The sequence below is a fragment of the Apteryx rowi genome, unplaced genomic scaffold, assembly GCF_003343035.1.
Source record: "Apteryx rowi isolate R43461 unplaced genomic scaffold, aptRow1 scaffold_3, whole genome shotgun sequence".
In the NCBI taxonomy this organism is placed as follows: Eukaryota; Metazoa; Chordata; class Aves; order Apterygiformes; family Apterygidae; genus Apteryx; species Apteryx rowi.
In genome coordinates, this window is record NW_020449418.1 from 9,947,098 (window position 1) to 9,955,626 (window position 8,529).

An 8,529-nucleotide genomic window follows, 5' to 3' on the forward strand; every position below is an offset into this window, starting at 1 on the left:
TTCCTTTTAATGTGATTGGACAGCAAACAACCACAATACAAATCCTGCTGGATTATGGGGCCTATACAGTGGCAGGGGAAGGAGGGGAGAAGAAGTTGCCGATTCTATGGCTATTCACAGATAAAATAATGTTTTAAGTATCTTATGCTTTTTTTGAGATAGAACACTCAAGACAGCATTATGAACAAACACACACTTACCTGACCCTCCATTCAGTGTACCCAGCTCTGTGGTCCAGTGGGGTTCAGTCATCAATACAACATCACCAACATGGTACACATTGGGATGTCATGATAGAGCTGAAGCCAGTGATCCAAGAGGGTCTAGATGTCCCATGATCTACGGAAGAAATATGTACATTTTTAAATAACAATGTGCTGAATGGTCTAATGACTTGGTAACAAAGAGCATCCAGCACATACTGCTAAAGTTGATGGATTTTTTTGGTAATTTATTTTAGTATGTTAAGGTAGAATCCCCAAATTTTTCCCTTTTTCCATTCTCATACAACAGCAGCAGATGATGTTCAATGAGTTGTAAAGCCTTCTTCCACCAATTTAATAAAATAAACTCTACATTAAAAGCAAACAAAATCCAAGCTCATTAAGTTTGCTAAACCAAGAAACAAAACAAAAGAAATCAGGAATTGCCAAAATTAAAGTTGCGTTGGTAACCTTGAATTCACTGCATTTGTGTATATATTCTGTGCTCACTAAACAACATACCAAGATTAACAATGCACTATCCAGTCTATGCACTGAATTTGGGAGACAATGGTGGGGTGGAAGTATAGTACTTCAATTGTACTAATTGAAGATTATGCAAGAGTATCCATCCACACAGATGATGGGTGTTTGACTGCAGTTTTTATTGTTTGTTGTTTTGTTTAACATGTGTAACATGTTTGGAGCTTTATTATTTGAAACAAAACACAGAAGTTAAAAAATTAAAAAAAATTCCAAATTTCACATTGGAGAATTATATATGGGCCATTGGCACTGCTGAAACCTTTAAATCTGCTAGAAACCTCTGCTGCTTGACCTAATTGCAGCTTGAGTAATAACAGCAATAATAAATAGACGTGACCACACATCCCATTATATGGTGCTAGTTCACTTATCTGAGACTCAAAGTCCTTCTCCTCCACTTCAGGCCACTCTGTCACATAAGTTAGTTTTATCCTCTGAGACTCCCCTGTTTATTTCATTCTCTGCCCAGGTCCAGCAGCAGTTTCTCTAACATGCCAAATTCTGTTCGAGGTCATCTCCTCATCTCATCATGATCTCTAGCAACTCCTCACAGGTTTTCCAGCCCCACTGGTCCTTAGTATCCCACTGCGTTTCTAAAGCGCTCTGTGAAAGAATTCAAAACCTCTGAGGCCAGGAACCAAAGGAAAACAGTGAGTTTTCTTAGTTCTTGTCCCTGCTTCCTTAAAGCAGTCTGCCACAGTTAGTTTCCTACAGTAAGGTATCTTCACCATTCACTCCGTTTTTTTAGAGGCTGTGAAGAGGCTGAATCTCAGTACACTTTTGCATCAGGAGTGCGCCCTTCTGCACACGAAAGGCACCATCTGAAAAATGCTTAAGTCTTGCTGCAAACCATGCATCATTAGGGCCTTTTTAAAGGAAAGGTATCCCCACTCTCCTTATTGTTTCCACTTAAAAACATCACAATGAGGATATGCATTCTAGAAAATTGGGTGAACCACTTTGGTTGATCTCTTTTTGAAATAAAACTATCAATTGGAAGCAAAGAACCAACATGAAAAATTTCAGCCAATACAACTGAAACAATTAAAAAAAAAATGGCAAGACAAGAGCAAGTGAGAACAGGATCTTTTATATAAAAGGCAACCTCAGTAACAAAGCAGAGCATCCACAATAGTGCAAGAAATGCCATGTGGCTTTATATAACATTAAATATGCAGTAAGCACTTAAATAAAAAAATATAAGATGTGTAACAGATACAGGCAGATGTCATGAATGCATTTCTCTTCTGTTTTCAGATGAAGATAATCAGATTCAAGATAATCTCAAGGAAAACGGTCACCCTATTTATTTACCAGCAAGAAGAACAGTTCCTGCAGACATATAGCCTCTGCCACAAAAAAAAAAAAAAAAAGTCGAATTTGATGGTGGCAAGATTCTGCAAAAAATGTGCAGCTTCACTCCTTTGTTCAATCTGCAAGAGACAAAGCTGTATAGACTCCTTAGAAAATTGTTTAATGATTTGAGAAATTTTGTACTTAAGTACTTGCTCATCAGATGGAACTAAGATGGAACTAAGATTATAAGACTATAAGACTATATAGGCTGATAGGCTGCTACACATTTCCCTGTTGGATTCACACTGCCATTAATTTCCTTTAACTTGCCAGCTTTGCTAATGTGTAGGCTACAAAGCTAGGGATGAAACTTTATTTTTAAATCTGTATTTACTACCCATGAGAAAAACTAACAAGATTAACTGAAGACAGCAGTCAGAAATCAGAGAAGCATGGACAAGTTTCTCCAYATAGCTTTATTCTCACCATCACAAGTCTAGGACTTTGTAGGTTGAGTTCTGAGGAGTTGGAATTACTAACAGTTTGAACCATGACATGCATTTTTGGCATCATTAAATGCCCAAAAGGAATCAGAAAGAGACCAAGCTCTTTGTTAGACTAGATCTAAATTGTAGTTTGAATCTGGCTGGCTAGATATAAAAAGCTAACCTTAATTCAGAATATTACAGTTTTGATGTTATTCAGTCACATCACAGATTTGAAAACAGCAAAGCTTCAGACCTGAAGCATCCTTTAGCATTAAGGTCTTAAACAATACAGTAGTTTTTCCCCCACCTAAGTGAAGGACCCAGTTTGATAATAATTATTATACTAAATAATAATAAAATTCTGAGGTGTTACAAAGCTTTCCTTGCATGAAATAAGGATATCTATACATTGAAGATTGAAAGAAAGCTCTCGCTGCCTAAGAGGAAGCAGACCAATGGCTGAAGATGACCTTGCTGCTACTAACTTGACAAATGAAGATTTTTCTTCAAAACTAACAGATAACTCATTATCTAACCAAGCAATTTATTGCCAAAACCAATAGTTTTGGTAATTGCCAAAACAAGCCAACCCAAAAACTGAAATCAACACGAAGAATAGCAAAAAGCCAAATGTCTCATGGTGCCCTGCATCTATATTCCCTGCATCTCACTGCACTGGCTTTTTCTCCTCTACCTAATAGACAGATATGGAGATGAATGCAGCTGTTACATCCATTACTACCAATAACATTCGAAGATGGGGATCCTTGTTCAGTGCCTTCAAGATATTTGTAAAAAGTCTCTAATCCTTCCTTTCCTCATCCTCAAAAACCATAATTTCCATCTATATTTTCATCTGGCAGCAGTAAATGATGTTCAATGAATTGTAAAGCCTTCTTCTACTAATTAAGACAAATCTGCTTTTATACATACTTGCTTTAAGTATGTATAAGCCATATTAAGCCATGTTAAGCCATGTTTAGCACTGAGAAGCTCACCTCCACTCTATAAAAGCAGACAGAAGTAAAACATTTCATTAAAGATCTAGTACATTTTTATGTAGTATTTATAAAGCATTTGTTGCACTTTACAAACTAAGCAGTTAAAAAAAAAAAGAACGAGACATATTGGAGGGGGAAAAAAAAAAAAAAATCAACCTACATTTGTAAGAAACATCTCACATTCAGTACATGGATGCAGCTTGGAATCGTAACCATGGTTGCGCAGGTGCTTGTAGACCTGGGTCCATTGCTTATCTGTATTAAAAGCCACAGTTTGTTAAAATGCTGTGACCAGATTAAATGCATTAACTTAAAATAGAAGAAAAAGATATTTCTCCACATTAAACAATTATTAACTTAAAGGTTTAAATTCAACTCCTGTGTAGTTTTACAGAGTCTTCTAAGCTATATGAGGCTGAATTTGGCTCAGATATGCTGTACTTGAGAGGAAAGAGCAATCGTTAATTAGGAAGATACAGTTTGTTCATGGAGGGTCTCTGGTGGCCAAAGCAAAGCTCAGTTAGCTCTAAGGACAGTCATTTCACCAACACTTCCAAAAAAGGGTTATAGAGCACTGTGAGCTGGTTCCAAATTCCGCTCCACTCTCCAAACATCAAACTAAAAAAAAGGCTAACAAGCAGTTCTCAAAGACTTCAAACCACAGTTTAAAATGAGTTAGCAAAACATATACTTGCAGTGGAGTTATTTTGATTCTAATTATGGAGCCTAAAGATACTTCAGAAACAAGCATAACACCCAAGGGATCAGTCTAAATTTGGGCTGGAGGAAGCATTGGTTGTATGTTGTGGGTTTTGCATAGAGAATTTCTCTTTAATGGGAAACACAATCAAGACCACTAACTCTTTCACTAAAGGTTTTTATATAAAATCACTGAACTTCATAGCCAATTTTGGACTCTTTTCTAAGATTAAGATTCAGAGACCAAAAATGACAGAGAGCATGATTAGCCTTTCAGATTTTTGCCTCTTTATCACTAATGTAGATGGTAAACTGTCACTATATGGCCTATATAAATACCAACAATTATTTTAATTTAGACAAACAACAAGCAACATCCAGATAACTGCATACAAGAAGCAGCCTTCAGCTTAGCAAATTGATAGTTTTGACCTAAATAAATATTTAAGAAAAACTAAGGTGTACTCCACTGAAATATCAGTTTGTACATTTTTCCATTAACCAATTAAGCTTTCATGTAGATTAAAAGTTAGAACAAGCAAACTGCACCAAAAAAGGCTAGCAGTTGTAGCTAAAACTTGACACTAAGAGCGAAGAAGTTCTTAGTACTAAACTTGTGCTGAAGCTTCACCACAGTTAAAACTCATTTCATAAGACTACTATTGTAGCAAGCAGGAATACTCACATGCTCGTTGTATCAGCTCTACAAGCATAATAAAATTCTTTGTAATGTTATGGTAAAACTCCCCTGTCTTTAATAGAATTAAGTGATTGAAAAATATCAGCAACCTGAAGACAATTCTCAATTTCTTTAATATTTCTCCACCTCAATATATACAGAAATCAGCACAGTATTAAATATATATTTAAGAGGGCTTTCTTTATTCAGTTATCACAAAAAAAATGCAAATATACAACACGAGCATCTAAAATATTTACAAAGTAATGATCCCATCAATTCAGTAACACTAATAAAATTTAAAACTTGAATAGGTTATATGCTGAGTTTTCAAAAGGAAGGAAAAATTATGTAAAATATGCAGAAAGCTTTCTTAACAGTTAAAGATAACTTATAACCTTCAAAATTCATTGGCTCACGGAATGCAATGGAAATTGCATGAAGGTATCCCAGCAAACCTAACTCAAGTAGGATTTCTCACAGCAGTTGTACGGAGAACAGTTTCACACAAACTGGAGGGAAATTATCCATTGAAGAGAGAAATTGAAATTTGTCAATACAAAACAGTTCTCCTTTCACTTAAGAAAACATTGTTCACATAGATACTCATAAGTCTTTTCACTATTGTAGTCATTCTTAATTTGAAATACCGTGAGAGGGGCTATAACACTTTCAGTTCTCTTCTATATGCTCTCCTTCCCAACCTCTTCGAGGAAAAGTTAAACCAGACAGCAGGCTCACTGCCTGCTTACAGTTGCATACAATTAAGTGGAAATGATGTACATTGGGGTGAAAAAAATAAGATAAATACTCAAGTTTTGCTTTTAGTTCTGAAAATGACTTTTTTAGTTACTTCTCCTGCAGAAATTCTGCAAGTACCTCCTATGAAAGTTCTACTTCTGAGACTTGACTATTTAAAATGGCCAGAAAAGCCCTACCTACTCCAAAGGCAAACAGGAAGACGTTAGGCTTAGACTGCACCGCCCATGATCCCATCTGTTATTACCAAACCCTTCAAAACCCATACTGCAACACATATGCAGTGTCCAGCCCAGCTATGATCACGGGAATCCCCGTTACTCTGCATTACCCACACCTAACATTGACTATTCCAGTCCATTACCTGACCCCTGCCACAAGCTCCAGAGCACTCCTGTAAGCTGTCACCTTATTTCACAAAGATTATCTGCTTCTGCACCGGGCTCACGGGTCAGAGCCAAACCAGTCTTTCAACTCAGACAGCAAGAGTTTGGTCTGTATTAACAGTAGCAGACATAGGAACCTTGCTAAAAGCTTAAGAGATGTGGATGAAGTTACTTTGCCAGAGTCCTCCATTTATAAATACAGATAGTACTTAGCTATTAGTCACTTCACACAACTTAAAGATAAAAAGCATTAACCCTGATAGAGATAGATTTCCAGTAATATGTTACAGAGTTACTAAAAAACTAGTAAGATTAAAATTAACAGACTATGAAGGTCAACTCCTAGAAATATTCAGAATTTACAATATAAAACAAGCCAGGATTCTGTGAGGTGTAGGAACATCAAAAAGGGAGCATTTGTGACACTTTTCAACTTTTGCAAATCATATTTCTTCTCTTTTTTAACCACTATTAAGGAGGCAGTTTGCTGTGACTTCTCATGATAGCATCTGCACTTCATGCTGAAGCTCTCAAACTAAATATTTGCATTGACTAAATAAAGTTATGTGTATAGACAAGTTTATAGCTGAGGCAATTGTATGAGAATTTTATATATATATATATATATATATATATTCAACTTACTGGTAAAAATCACAATGCAAACATTTAAACATATCCTCATAATGGCAAGCTACATGGAGATTTCTTATCTGCTCAGTTTCAAAAGATGATGAACACTGTGCACTGAAAGACATGAGGTCTTCCCTGATGACTGTTGTTGTGCATTTTCCAGGCACTTTGTGACATGAAAACTTTCACAGATCAGGCACTAGTAGGTTCCTTTTACCTGCTTGTGTGTTTTTAAATGATTTTCCATCAAGTCCCACTCAGTCATGTGACAACTACAATAAACACATTTAAAGCCACAATCCACATCATGACACTTTTCATGGATTTTATGAGCATCTTTTGACTTCAGCGCTAAGTTGCATATGTTGGAGAATGCGTTCTCTCAGAACCTGTCTTTAAGGTGCAAGTATTTTTCACAGGATGAGATAACCCTTTATTGTCAAGTCTAGTCTTCTTCTGATTTTTATAAGTGTCATGTCTCACTTCAGTATTAGAGGTTTTTACCTCCCCAACTAAAGCTGGAGTTTTAATACTGGAAATGCAACACAGGCCAAGAGACGGAAGATGCTGAGACTGGGCTTCTTCCTCATCTTTGCTCTTTTTGGATTCGCTGGAGTCCATGGAATATGAAAGAGAACTAGACGCTGCAGAACAGTGCTCCTTGATCTGAAAATGACCCGTTTCTTCTCCAAACAAGGTGTTCACTTCACAGGAGCAAGAGGCATGAGAATTATCACTCTGACTCCCCAGGCTCATATCACAACAGTGAGGACTCATATTTTGAAGCACCTGATACATGGGCAACAAGGACATCTTCGCAAGATTTTCTTCATTTTCTTGGTTAGCTTCATCCCCTATGCTCTATGACATTTTCATCTTGGTGTGGCCCCATTTTAAGACAGTCTGAAACCTGACATGCTGTATCTGTCTCATGCATGCTAGCCAGATGTGTCCTGATCTTACCTCTGATGCTGCTTGTGAACTGATAGAGTTTGCACTGTCTACCTCCACCAGAAACGTTTCCACCAGGCCAGCAACCTGGGCTTCAAAACACTCCAAGACAGCAGCACACCACTGGGATGTCATCATCTCCTCAGGGAGGTGTAGCTTAGCTGATTGTACTTGTATTTAAATTCATTCATCTTCAGTAGTTGTTGGTAAGTAGATCTACAAAAAAACTGTAAACAAAAGTTAAAATCCACTTGATGATTTCAAATATCTTTTATCAAAACTATAACCCACAATGAAACCTAGGTTCAGTTTCTGACCTTAGAAACAACTGCAGATCTTAGACTATCTGAAGGGAGAGAGCATTTTGCTATGAGAGAAACGAGAAGTTTCTTCATTCTTCACTGTTGGAGTGAAAAATGAACAATATTAAGGTAATGTTGTGCAAGTTTATAACATTCCCTGTTAAGAAACACAAGTCTCACAGTGAAAAATGCTGGTGAGAAAACCACATCACTAACACACCAAAGCCCCCGGGCCACAATCCTTTACAAATGTACCGTAAACACAGCAAGGAAAGCCATCATTAACGGCACGCCGATCCCTTTTATACAGCTTAGCGCAGTTAGGGAAAAAATAATAATAAAGAGAAGCAAAAACCTTACAAAAAAACCTGCAAAGAGCCTGCATCTAAACGCCCGTGAAGCCGCAAGCGCCCCAGTCGCCGGCTCCTCCCGCGCGCTGCAGCAGCGGCTCCCCCGTCGCCAGGCCCCTTTTAAGCTCCGCCAGCTGGAAGCGGCGCCTCGGCTCCCCCCGAGGCGGCGCCGGGCCGCTCCCGGCGCAGGCAACGGCGCCTCCCGCCTCCCGGCAGGCCCCGCCCCCAGCGCCCCG

General features: G+C 37.9%; 1 long non-coding RNA gene across 2 annotated transcripts; it reads right to left on the minus strand.

Annotated features, from left to right (window-relative positions):
• Positions 1-1,334: 1,334 nt before the first annotated feature.
• Positions 1,335-8,490, minus strand: LOC112968018. Of its 2 annotated transcripts, XR_003254186.1 has the most exons (4): positions 8,304-8,488; positions 6,703-7,868; positions 3,695-3,789; positions 1,335-1,352 (listed from the first exon to the last, which is right to left on the minus strand). It is a non-coding gene; the product is annotated as an uncharacterized LOC112968018 (long non-coding RNA). The 2 variants fall into 2 exon arrangements; XR_003254185.1 differs by lacking the exons at positions 1,335-1,352; positions 3,695-3,789 and having other exon boundaries at positions 5,028-7,868; positions 8,304-8,490.
• Between the last annotated feature and the right edge of the window lie 39 nt (positions 8,491-8,529).